This window comes from Mustela nivalis (genome assembly GCF_964662115.1).
Source record: "Mustela nivalis genome assembly, contig: HAP1_SCAFFOLD_691, whole genome shotgun sequence".
Classification (NCBI taxonomy): Eukaryota; Metazoa; Chordata; class Mammalia; order Carnivora; family Mustelidae; genus Mustela; species Mustela nivalis.
The window spans coordinates 178,685-192,176 of NW_028135972.1; positions in this window are offsets into that span (position 1 = coordinate 178,685).

Consider the following 13,492-nt stretch of genomic DNA (forward strand, 5'->3'; position numbering starts at 1 on the left):
GACGAGGACCGAGGAGCACCCGAGCCCAGAAAGGGGGGACCCCACAGCCCCGCGCACAGCACAGCAGGAGGCCACGTCTCCTCACACAAAACGACGGAAGTCCCAGTGTCTACACAGGGCGCCCTTCCTCTGTGGGGTCCTGAGACCACGAACCCCTTGACAGTCCACTCAGGCGGCTTCTCCTCACCTCCTCCAGCGTCTGGTCCTTAGGAGTTTGGACTGCTGCCAGTGTGGGCGCGTCCTCTACAACGGGTCCGGTCAGTGTGGCTGCAGAGCCACACCCTCCTCAGCTTGTCCTGTCAGGGTGGGAGGCGCCCCACATTCTCCAGAAGTCTCCACAGTGGGTCCTGAAGAGGCAGGGCTCTGGTCCCAGCTGTGGCTGTGCAGCCTGGGCTCAGGGCGGGACCTGCGGTCTGCCGCCCTCTGCAGGCGGTGGAAGGCAGTGCAGGACTGTGGGAGCTCACCCTTCAGTGGAAGGTCCTGCTCCCTCCTGGGGTCCAGCTGATGCCATTTCATTCCGGAAATTCAAGCTGCATGGAGCCCAATACCCCCCAACTTTCCCCCAAATAGCTAAGGAACAATGAATTGGAAACAATGTAGAATTACAACAGTCCTTGACCCAAACATTGGCACTGAACATAGCCCTGATGCAGACCCACACTCTGACCTCAACTTGGTCTCAAGCCTGGACCCTACCCTAATCCAAGACCCTAACCCTAGCCCCCAACCCAAACAATGTTCACAAGAATCCAAAGGTAGAAACTGCAAATATCTATCAATGGCACGTGCATAAGCAAAGTGTGGTGAAGGGTTTGAATTTGGGTTCAGGTTCAGGTTTTAGTCAGAGTTCTAGATCAGGCTTTGGGTTTAGTGTTAGGGTGAGGATTTAGAGTGAAGGACAAGGGAACAGAGTTATAGTTTAGGGCTTTCAGTTTATGATTCAGGCTTTAAGACTCAGGGCTTATGGGATAAAGTTCAAGGTCAAATTTGGGGTTTGGCTTCATGCTGAGATTTGGGTTCAGGGTTCATGACTTGGAGGTCTGGTTTAGGGTTTGGGTTCGTGGTTCAGGGCTTGGGTCCAGGGCTCAGGTACAGGCATTGGGTTCCATTTCAGGTTTGGGATTCAGGGTTCTAGTTTGGGCTTTAAGGTCAGCTTAGGTTTCAGCGTTGTTAGGGGTTAAGGTTAGGTTTAGGGATGACACATTTTCTTCAGTTGTCATCATGGACAAAAAAATTCTATCTGAAGTTTCTAAGTCAGAAATGTATTTCATCTGGGGGCGCCTGGGTGGCTCTGCGTGTTAAACCAATGCCTTGGGCTCAGGTCATGATATCAGGGTCCTGGGATAGAGCCCTTCATCAGGTACTCTGCTTGACGGGGAGCCTGCTTCCCTATCTTTCTCTCTGCCTGCCTCTCTACCTACTTGTGATCTCTGTCTGTCAAATAAATAGAATTAGTAAAAGCTATTATATGATCTTTTACAAACCATTTCCTATCTTTGCATTCTCATGTGCCAAGACGGACAGAGATTATTTAAAACCCTGAAGAGAGTGCACTTGCATTTAAATTGCCTGTAACCTTCGTGTAATAGATTTATGATTGATGATAGATTTAGTTAAAATATAACTATTTAAAATATTTACTCTCAGTAAACGATTTCAACCTATGCTCATTTAAGTAACTTGGTGCATAATCCCTTTTCTATTAAACCATAGTGCAAGGACCAATGCCGCTTTTCCGAGAGAACCCCAAGCTATTTTTCTAGAATGGCCGTAATCCTATATATCAGGCGTCCTGTTTTCACTCCCTTTGTGGAGCTCCTACCCTGGAGGTTATGTAATAACCAATGACCAAAAAAAGAAACAACCCAAACATCCAGGTCGAAGTGCCATACCTGCCTGGAGAAGAGGAGACTGCTCAGACAGATTGCGGGCAGGCATCTCAGCCCAGGCCTGTGATGGGGAAGCTGGTTCCTGGCTTTGGGCGCAATCTGGAAGCCAGCAAACTGACCCAAGAGTGCAGCCGGCGTTTGGGACTGATAATCTTTTCGCAGCCAGTCCGCGCGCTGACACCCGCTCAGGGAGCCGGGCTACGAGGCTGCCCAGCGCCTGAGCTGGCAATGCTCGCAGCCCGCCAGGGCTTAGCCCCGCACCCCAGCCGTGGCCGGGCCTCAGGAGGGAGTGGGGCGGAGGCGGCGCAGAGAAGGGGCTTTGCTAATTTCCAAAGCGGGAAGTGAGCTCGCGGAGGACTCAGGAGGGAGGGGGGCGGGGGCGGGGCGGGAGCGGCCGGGAGAATGGGCTCTGCTAATTGCCAAGGTGGGAAGTGAGCTCCCGGAGGGCGTGGCGGAGAGTCTAGGAGGAGGTGGAGGGGCTGGCGGAGGACGGGCGTGCAGCGCCATGGTGCTGTGCTGCGGCCCTGGCGGGACTTCAAGCCCACCGTACTCGCGGCCCCTGCGCTCCCGCGCTCCAGACCAGCGACTGAGGCGGATGCCGCGCTGTACCGTTCCCGCCGCCTGCTGCCCCTCCCCGCCCCTTGGCTTCCCCGAAGCACCCTCTGCCCACAGGTAAAGTGACACCGCGCTGTGCCCTCACCTGGAGCAGAAAACGCGGGCCACGAGCTGGGCGGGGGGGGATGTACAGGCCTAGCCTCTCCCGAACCCCAGGGCACCGGGACCACCCAGGAAGCCGCGCCGCACCCTGTCCGCAAGGGGTCGGCCTGGGACACCACTGCACGAGGTAAACCCCCCCGCAAGCAGGCGGGTAGCCCCCATGGTTCTGCACCCCCACGTGCGTTCAGAGCCTCCTGCCATTCCCAGGGCACCCAGAACCCAGAGAGTGAGTCCTTGGGTGCTTTTTAGTGAGAGATTCAAGGCAATTATTCGACTTTGAGACTTCACAGTTAACATAGTTTTCATTTGAGATTATTATTTTTGTGTGGGGGCCATAGCTTTTCTTTTGACCTATGGTTGTTTTCACTCCCGGTTCCGAGAAGCCCCTAAATCCTAACCCTGTTGAGGACTCTGTAAGCTGTCAGAGCAGCAGTGCTCGGGACAGTGTGGACACATGGTTTGGTTTCTCCTCTGGCCTGATTCTGTGGCAGCCCTGCTCTGTCCTCCTCAGACTTCAGAGCAATATCTGAACAAGTGGACAAGGGACCAGGGGGTCAGGAAGGTGGCCACCGAAGAGTGACTTCTCTGGAGGGTGGCTGAGCTAGCAAGTGAGCATGTTAGTCCACCTCTGCCTGCAGTCAGGATGGAGCTGAACAGGGGCCAGGGAAGGGGAGGAGGAGCAGAGAGCAGGGACAAAGGAACCAAAGAGGAGATTCGGATGAAGGGAAGTAATGGGGAGGAAAGAGAAGAAACTCTAGAAGACAGGCATGTAGAAAGGAAAAGGGATGAAGTGGGCATTGGGAAAGGGCACCACCAGGGAAGGAGAGAGGGGAAGGGAAGAGGGAAAAAGAGAGGAAAGACAAAAGGGAGAAGGGAGGAGTCAGCATGCCAGGGCTCCCCCTGCATCTGAAGAAGAGGTGGCTGGTCCAGCTTGTCAAACAGGGTGCTCACTCTTTGGTCCCAGTTTCTGCTCCCAGTGCTACTGGGCTTTGCAAGGAAGGCAGGCTGTCCCCTGAGACCTACTGAAGCCCACTGGAGCCCACATGAGGGTGTGAGAGGTAAGATGCCACGGGATCCTGTCCTGAGCTGCTCCCAGCCACCAGCCTCACCACATGGTGCAAGAGGGACCCCAGAACAAAGGAAGGACACAGGCCCGCATATCTGCCGGTGGCCCTGGGCACTTAGCTCATCGCAGTGAACCATACCGCCTCCTCAACCCATTCTTTCAAAGCCTCCTTCTTCATTCCTGGCTTTCATGTCTCTAGGAACATGAGCCAGATCTAACTCATCTCTGACAGACCATTCTGACTCACCCCGTGTCAGATTTTTATTAGTGGCTGTGATAGAGTAAGATAGCAATGCTCCAACAAACGGACTGTGTCCTCCCACTTGACCTCAACAGTCTTATACATTTTCTTAGCGAAAACATCTTGTCTCCTTCCATTAAGCTCATAACATGGTCTAATAATATACACGTGCCTTCGTTGGATGCAAAACAATACAGAGTCCTTTTTTTTTAATTTACAAGGTAAAGTCAGTGAACACATCCAACTTGACGAATACATCTCTAAAATGTCAATCCAGGCAAGGCTTTTTCTGCCTACAGTTTGGAGCCTACATGGTGACGTTTTTAAAATGCTTTCAGTCCCTCAGTGAGGCTCTTAGAAGCTAGCCAGGGCTTACTACGTGCCAGGCACTGTGTCAGGTGTTGGAGCTAAAGGGAAGGAGAGCTTGGAGGCTGGCTGGGAGGGACATCCATGACACAACCACAGCTAGAAACGGAGGCCAGTGCTAGAAAAGAGAGAGCAGTCTGCATGGAGAGTGTGTATCATGGGGCTTGTGAGCTCACGAATAAGTGGGAGTAACTGGAGTAGGGAGGTTGGGGAGAAGAAGAGGGTCTTCCCATCAATGGGAATCACCTGTGCTTGGAGGCAGGCGCCATGAGGGGTCTCCACAGGAAGAGGGAGGCATTGTGGTTGAAGGCAGAGAGATGGGGCAGAACAGGCATCAGTCAGTTGGAGGGGTATGAAGAGACTGATGGGAGGATTATGGGTGCCTTTGGAGGACTGAGAATTTGTTAGAAGATCAGTGCAGATTTCTATGGAGACAAATGCCAGGAACTGATAGGTCTTTGAAAGGTCACTCTGGCTGCCTTTTGGCAAAGGGGTTGGTAAAAGGCACTTGCAGGTGTGAACACACCAGGTGGGAGGTGAGTGCAGGAAATCAGGTGAGGGAGCATGGGAACTTGGTCCGGGGCTATAGAAGGGAGAATAGCCTTTAAGGAGTTCCACAAATTGGCACCAGCTGTGGCTTCATTACAGAGCTGGAAGGGGGAGGTGGGTGTGTCCTGGAGGTTACAGAAATTACATGAGAAAGGGACGTCTTTTTAGATCTTTTTTTCAACTAGAGGAACTCTCACCTTATTGATAGAATTCCAGAGTGGGAACCGATGGACATGAGGACATCTTTGAAATGTCTGAATATGTTCTTCAACATCTTTGCAAGTGACGAGGAAACCTTGACCTTAGGAGGCCTCGGCCCTCTTTGTAGCCAAAAAGACTTCACCTACAGATTTGGGTTCTCCCTTTTAAAGTCAAGGAGACAGTCCTTCCAAAGGACACCTCCTATCATTTTACCCTCTCATCATGCCTCACGTGCTGGGATCTCCAAGACCCTCTGTTCCAGGTTGTGAGTATCCACTTTGGCCGGGCTGGTCTTGCCAAGAACACCACCACAGGAAATCTAGAGCCTGTAGTGCTATTAATAACATCATCTAAGACTGTATTTGCTGCCCTCATGGCCTCTTCCCACCATGACTCACTGAAGCTTTTTACACATTGTATCCATTAAGCTATAGTTCCCAAAGCTCATCTTCTCTAGTGCCATTAATTTTAAGGGGTTTTAAGGTTTGCCTGCAAACCTTAAACTTGTCCCCCTTAATTGGATCCCTGTGCCCCCACAATGTCTTTGAATGCCTTTCACCATGATCCGCGAATGAGATCTGAGACCACTGCTGGTACCTAACACTTGTTGGCACCTTGTCTGTTAGGTTCTTGGAAGAGGAGGTGGCTATGGAGATGAGTGGGAATGAGAGTGGGAGGATTTCTCCCTTCACTTCCCTTTTGTTTTTTCAAATAATGGGTTTTGAGGGGGAGGGAAAGGTTAACCAGACCATTTATTTTCCATCTCCCATCGATAAAATGTTTACCACTGCCCACTGGAAGAATTTAGATCTTTCGTTTGAATCTCCAGGAAAATCTCCCAAACCCAGACCACCACCATGTGGATTCAGCCATCTTCTGATTCACCTCCAGATTGTCTCCTCCTAAGTGCTCAAGCCACAGGTTAAGGGCGAAATGTTCAATGCCCAAGCAATAAGTGGGGAACACGTTTATCTAAGCAATTGCATGCAGCTCTGTATCTGCATACAGGGGGTCTCTCCCTAGCCATTCCAACCTCAGAAAAACAAGGCAAAGCCCCAGCGATCTGGGGTATATATCATTCATTCATTCCTGGGTTCAACACTCATGGCGGATCCCCACCAAGACAGTGGGAGAGCAAGGACTGGAGAAATCCTCAAAGCTGAAGTCTGAGGAAGATTTCAAATTCAAGTCAGAGATGAAAGAAACATCTGGACTCGGTCCTCAGGTACATGCAGTATTCAGAACTGAGGTTGGAACCAGAGACCATTCTAATGAAAGGCCTCTACAGGTGGGCTCTAACAGGTGGGCTCCGAATCAGTTTCCTGTATATTCATTCTTGAAATAGCTCTTCGGATCAACATGCAGAAGAAAATCATTTAATAAAACTGACAATGAGGAGAGTTAAGTGTCTGTCTTGGCACATGAGAATGCAAAGATAGGAAATGGTTTGTAAAAGATCATATAATAGCTTTTACTGATTCTATTTATTTGACAGACAGAGATCACAAGTACGCAGAGAGGCAGGCAGAGAGAAAGATGGGGAAGCAGGCTCCCCGCCAAACAGAGAGCCTGATGAAAGGCTCGATCCCAGGACCCTGAGATCAGGACCTGAGCCCAAGGCAGAGGCTTAACACGCAGAGCCACCCAGGCGCCCCCAGATGAAATACATTTCTGACTTAGAAACTTCAGATAGAATTTTTTTGTCCATGATGACAACTGAAGAAAATGTGTCATCCCTAAACCTAACCTTAACCCCTAACAACGCTGAAACCTAAGCTGACCTTAAAGCCCAAACTAGAACCCTGAATCCCAAACCTGAAATGGAACCCAATGCCTGTACCTGAGCCCTGGACCCAAGCCCTGAACCACGAACCCAAACCCTAAACCAGACCTCCAAGTCATGAACCCTGAACCCAAATCTCAGCATGAAGCCAAACCCCAAATTTGACCTTGAACTTTATCCCATAAGCCCTGAGTCTTAAAGCCTGAATCATAAACTGAAAGCCCTAAACTATAACTCTGTTCCCTTGTCCTTCACTCTAAATCCTCACCCTAACACTAAACCCAAAGCCTGATCTAGAACTCTGACTAAAACCTGAACCTGAACCCAAATTCAAACCCTTCACCACACTTTGCTTATGCACGTGCCATTGATAGATATTTGCAGTTTCTACCTTTGGATTCTTGTGAACATTGTTTGGGTTGGGGGCTAGGGTTAGGGTCTTGGATTAGGGTAGGGTCCAGGCTTGAGACCAAGTTGAGGTCAGAGTGTGGGTCTGCATCAGGGCTATGTTCAGTGCCAATGTTTGGGTCAAGGACTGTTGTAATTCTACATTGTTTCCAATTCATTGTTCCTTAGCTATTTGGGGGAAAGTTGGGGGGTATTGGGCTCCATGCAGCTTGAATTTCCGGAATGAAATGGCATCAGCTGGACCCCAGGAGGGAGCAGGACCTTCCACTGAAGGGTGAGCTCCCACAGTCCTGCACTGCCTTCCACCGCCTGCAGAGGGCGGCAGACCGCAGGTCCCGCCCTGAGCCCAGGCTGCACAGCCACAGCTGGGACCAGAGCCCTGCCTCTTCAGGACCCACTGTGGAGACTTCTGGAGAATGTGGGGCGCCTCCCACCCTGACAGGACAAGCTGAGGAGGGTGTGGCTCTGCAGCCACACTGACCGGACCCGTTGTAGAGGACGCGCCCACACTGGCAGCAGTCCAAACTCCTAAGGACCAGACGCTGGAGGAGGTGAGGAGAAGCCGCCTGAGTGGACTGTCAAGGGGTTCGTGGTCTCAGGACCCCACAGAGGAAGGGCGCCCTGTGTAGACACTGGGACTTCCGTCGTTTTGTGTGAGGAGACGTGGCCTCCTGCTGTGCTGTGCGCGGGGCTGTGGGGTCCCCCCTTTCTGGGCTCGGGTGCTCCTCGGTCCTCGTCTGTGTTTGTGTGCTCGCGGATTCGGTTCCTGGGGCTCCTCAGATGGTCTGCAGTCAGGGAGCGTCCGCCTGCTTCGGTGCTTGTGCTCCCCCCACCTCAACCCTGCGGGGTCCTTCCAGTGTCCACACCCAATCCAGGCTTGCGCTGAGTCTGGAAATTCAGGAGCCAGAGTTAGGACTCTGTAGACGGTTTTGGGGAGAGTAGCATTTTCCCAGTGTGGGTTCTTCCCTGAGCACAGTGCCTCCCCATCTCCGTGTGTCCCCCTCCCTGTCTGTCGTCATTGTTGCAGGGCTGTCAGAGGACAGGTCTGTCACCTTCTTGGTTCAGGGGCCTCCCGGGTATCTTGCTGTCTTGGATGCAGGTGTAAATGAGATCGTTCTCCGTAGTCTCTTTCTGATGGTTCCTTCCGAGCACGTAGGAGTGCCACTAATTTGTGCATATTGATTGTGTTCCTTGCAAGTTCTTGAATTTACTAGTTCGATTTGCCTTAAACTCAATCTGCCAGTTATTTGACCAGCAGCATGGGTTTATTTGGGAAGAGCAGAGAATAGCAGTCTGGGCTGAGCAAGCTATGGTCCCATCACAGGCAAGTGCGAGAAACAAAGGAGAGGAACATTATTTCATGGAGGAGGAAGAAGTTGGGAAGGGTGCTTGAAGGAAAGTCCCCTGGAGAAAGGCAGGGTGATGGAGAATTCTCACCGGCTGAGCTGCAAAGGTCCTACAAAAAGTCAGGAGATGAACCTCCGGCTGCCCCTGTGGGGCCCGAAGTTGGTGAGTCTCTCCTGTGGGGGATTGCAATGTGGGGTCTGTCATGGGCACTGAGCACCAGGCGCCCCCTTCCAGCCTCCCCTTCTGGCATCCCCAGTCCACTTTACTGGGGCTTCCCTTCCTGCTTTTGCACAGTTCTAAGCAGCTTGTGCTGGAACGTTGTGGAAAACTGAAATTCCAACTCCACTGCTTCTACTGCACCTGAGATACAGGGGCCCATGATTTAATCCTCCCACGAGTCTCTTGCTAACATGTGTCCTCTCCATGTTGGGTGACCTGGATCTGGGAGGGCTTGGCCTCCATCCCAAAGACTGATGTTCTCTCTGATTCCGTGTCATCCTGCTAACATGGATGTTTGGAAGAGTCATTTCCTCTGCGGTGATTTCAAAGTGCAGTCAGCTTGTTATAGCAGCACAAATACGTGCTGTCTCCACACTCAGATTCCCCAGCCGTCATTTCTTTACCACGTTTGCCACTTCACACGGGATGCTTCAGTGTGTTTGATCCCACACCAGGACAATGTCCTGTAGAACCACCACATAACCTGAAATGAGGAGATCATTACAGAACCCATCCAAGGGTTAGTGTTAGGGACCAGGGTCATGGCAGGACTGACCTGAAGACCCCATGGAGAGCTGTCTGGGTGGCTGAGTTGACAGTGTAGGTGAGGGTGAGTGTCTGGCTCTGGCTTTGTGTCCAGGAGTCAGCTCTGTGCGGGTGTGTCCTCAGCTGGGCATGCAGATTCCTGCTCCTCTGAATCCTTTCCGGAGTTCCAAATGGCACAGTTTCCTTCTGGGCGGCAGGCTGAGTCCTCTGGGATTGCCCAGGTGTCCCCAAATTGTAGGGCACCTACTGCAAGGATTTTGGGGTCAGAATCCTGAGAACCAAACCAAAGGTTATGGTTAGGGCCCACCACATGGCAGGCCCGATCTGCCAGCACTCTGTCCATCTTTCTGGGGGAGCGGGCAGTCGAGGGATTTGTTCAGGGTGAGTGTCAAGCTCCAGGTTTGCATCCAGGGGCCTGCTGAATATGGGGGTGTCCGGAGGTAGGAATGCAGATTTCAGTTCCTCTGAATCCTTTCTGGAGTTCCATATGGCATGGTTCCTTTCAGGGTGGCAGGGTGAGTCCTATGGTGTTCCTCACTGTCCCCAATCTCTGAGGCTTTGGATCCAGGTCGTCGGGGACAGACCTCTCAGGACAGAATCTAGGCTTAAGAGTTTGTGCCTATGGGCATGGCTGCACTGATCTGAAAGCACTGTGGCGAGGATCACAGGGGTCTGAGTTGAGAGCATGGTTCAGGATCAGTATCAAGGTCTGGGATTGTGTCCAGGGGACCGCTGAATGTGGGGGTGGTCTCAGATGTCCAAGACAATTTCCCCTACTCTGAATCCTTTACAGCATTCCAAATAGCCTGGTTTCCTTCTGGATGGCAAGCTGAAATCTCTGGGATTTCTCAGGTCTTGCCCTTGCCCTTGCAAGGGCAAGATACTTTTTACAGTAGAAGAATTCACCAGATGAGCTGAACAGCAGAAAAGATACAGCGCAGGGGTAAATCAGTGAACAGGAATATCATGCCAAAATCTTCTTTGAGAACACACTACAGAGCAAGGGAAGATAGGAGAGAAAGCTGAGATATAAAGGACAAACCCTCCAACTTTCCAACATCATTCCCTACTTGTTTATTTACACTGCTGTCAGCTCCTTTCCAGTCAAAAATAAGTCACTGGAGCCAGCCTTTTTTCTTCCTGAGTTTGGGGCACTGCAAAGCCCACCAGAGGGGCCAAGGGCTCCCCTGTACCTGCGGAGCTGAGCCCATTTGTACCCCAACAGTGAGAAGCTACCAGCCTGGCCCTCTGGTGCTCCATGGTCTGTGGCAGTCCTTCCTTCTGGACCCTGCTTTGCTGCTCTTTCTTCCCTAACCCTGGTCTCAAACTAGAGATTGCTCCTGGAGGAGGAATTCAGGAAGATGAGGCTCAGGAGGGCCTCCCTGCCTGGAATCTCCGTGTGAGGAGTGCACAGCCAACAGATTTTGCCCAGGGGCTTGCAAAATGCAGAGAGGCAGATTTCTTTTCTCTCTTTCTCTCTCTCTCTCTAGCCTCATACCAACCAGGAGTTCTTAGAACATTCTTCAGTGACTTCTAGGTGTGGCTTGGCCACTATTTCCACAGAAAGGCCACTTGAGCATGATCAAACACACGTATAAGCAATTACATTAAAAAAAAAACATTAAGCCAATGCACACAGACCTTTGACAGCAGCACAGGACGCTCAAGGGACCAGAGTCCCTACCTTGGGCAATAGTGGTAGAGGCCGGGTTCTGCCACGCAGGTCCCTAGAGTTTTGGCAGTTGCCACGATTGCAAATCCAGACATGCAGAATCCTGAGGGACAACCTACTAACTGCAAAAGAGCAAAAATTCATCAGGATTCAGAGAGTGGAAATCCATTTGTACTGGAAAAGAAAGAAGTAGGCTTGCTGTGAATCTAGCAGGGAGGACAGGCAGAGATAAAGGCTGGTGTATGGGTCACAGAAACTATTGTTTCTCAAGGGTCATGCTGTCTCTGTAAAATGCTATGAGGACTGTCTCTTGGGGAACTCCTGCTTTCCTATCAGTGATGCCCCCAGATTCTGCTTTGCTAGTCCCATGGATTCCTGGGGATACCCAGTTGATAAGCTACGCTGTCCTCATGACAACACTTGCTAATGGACTGAATGTGTGTGTCTTGTCCCATTTCAGATGTTGAAGCCCTGACCCTCAAGGAGTGCCATCAGGAGGTATGGGCTTTGAGAGGTGATGAGGTCATGAGATTGGAACACTTGTGAATAAGATAAAAGCACTTCTGAGAAAAGACCTGAGAGATTGTTCTGCCAGCTGTCATCCATGCAAGGCTACAACAGAAATATGGGCATCTATAGATAATGAAGCAGTCCCTTGCTAGATATCAGATCTCCCAGGATCATGCTTTTGGACTTCTCAGTCTCTAGAACTGCAAGGAATAGTACATGTTTTGCTGTTTCAGCCACCCAGTCTGTCATCATTTGTTGCAGCAACTTGAACTGAATAAGGCAGAGCCCAAGTCCTGGTTAATCCCTGCTTCTACTCATTTCCCCTCAGAAAGAACTTCTAATCCAGAACTGACCTCTGCTTTCCATACACGTGCTTCAGACTCCTTCTGTGAGAACCCAGACTTTGTAAAAGACTCCTCCCTCATGGCAACCAGCAATCTGTGACTCCTGAGGAAAGTCCTCCCTGACTGTATTGAGTCAATCAATCTGATTTTGATTCTGGAGTCCCAGGATCAAGGACTACATCAGGCTCCCAGTTTCATGGGGAGTCCGCTTCTCCCTCTGACCTTCTCCCCTCTCATGCTCTCTCTCTCTCACTCTCTCTCTCTGTCTCACACAAATAAATAAATAAAAATCTTTTAAAAATCTGATTTTAACAGACCATAAGCTTGTTCTTGCTGGTCTTTGGAAGATTAGGCATTAGCTCTTCGGAGAAAGTTCTGAATGGCTGCTTCACGAAGGGGTGAACTGTGTCCCCAAAGTCTCTTTTTGCTGCCTTCTAATCACAGATGCTGAGACAAATCCTCCCAGGTGCTGGTTTTTCAAAGCACTTAATGCTTTGGCTTTGAAGTTCCTCACTTGACAGTTCTGCTTTAATCAGTTTGTGACAAAACAGCCAATTGGTGGTGGATGCAAAGTGCACTGATAAAGTTAATATCAGGGAACAATGTTTTGAGTGTCAAGCATGTGCATGTGTGTGCACACACATATCCATGTGCTAAGCATTATGGTACATGTCTGACAAGAACTAAAACATCAAAATGTCAGGATACCCCATTCGCTGATATTTTTATTATTCCTACATCCTAAGCTATGAAAAACAGGGTCAGAGAATAAGAAGTGGCAAAAAGAATCAAGATTTGAGGCAGTTCGATTTCACAGCCAGCCTTGATCAATAGGCATGTACACCTGTGTCTAGTTTCAGCTCTGTGTAACCTTGCCATAACCTTGGATAAGCCATTCATCTCTCAAGTTCAGGTTGTTGGTCCAAAGAGGGAAGGGGCACGGGTTGAGTACCTCCAGTGGGACTTTTTGGCAGGCTTGTTCATCCAAGCATTCCTGTTTCAGTTTGAGTAATTGAATCCAGTCTTTGTTTTACCGAAGGCCAAGCTTGTCCAGTGTGTCCATGCCACCAGCCAACAGCATTTGTCCATGCCATGTAACAACTGAGCAACATTCATAGGAATGGGGGGAGGAAAAGATGTCCACAGGTGTTGACAGATGTTCTGCATGGAGGGACAGGAACTGGGGCCATCACCTCTGTTTCTAGTGGCCTTCTCTGTCGAGTTAAAATAAATGGCAATTATTTGCAACGACAGGGATGAAAGTAGAGGGTATTATGCCAAGCGAAATAAGTCAGTCAGAGAAAGACAATTATCATATGATCTCACTCATATGTGGAGTTTAAGAAACAAAACAGAATCATAGGGGAATAAAGGACAAAAATAAAAACAAGATGAAGTCAAAGAGGGAGACAAACCAGAAAAGACTTTAAAAAAAAAAAAAGGATTTTTATTTACTTATTTGACAAACAGAGATCACAAGTAGGCAGAGAGGCAGGAAGAGAGAGAGAGGAGGATGCAGACTCCCCAGGGAGCAGAGAGCCTGATGTGGGGCTCGATCCCAGGACCCTGAGATCATAACCTGAGTTGAAGGCAGAGGCTTTAACCCACTGAGCCAGCCAGGTACCCCTCAGAAG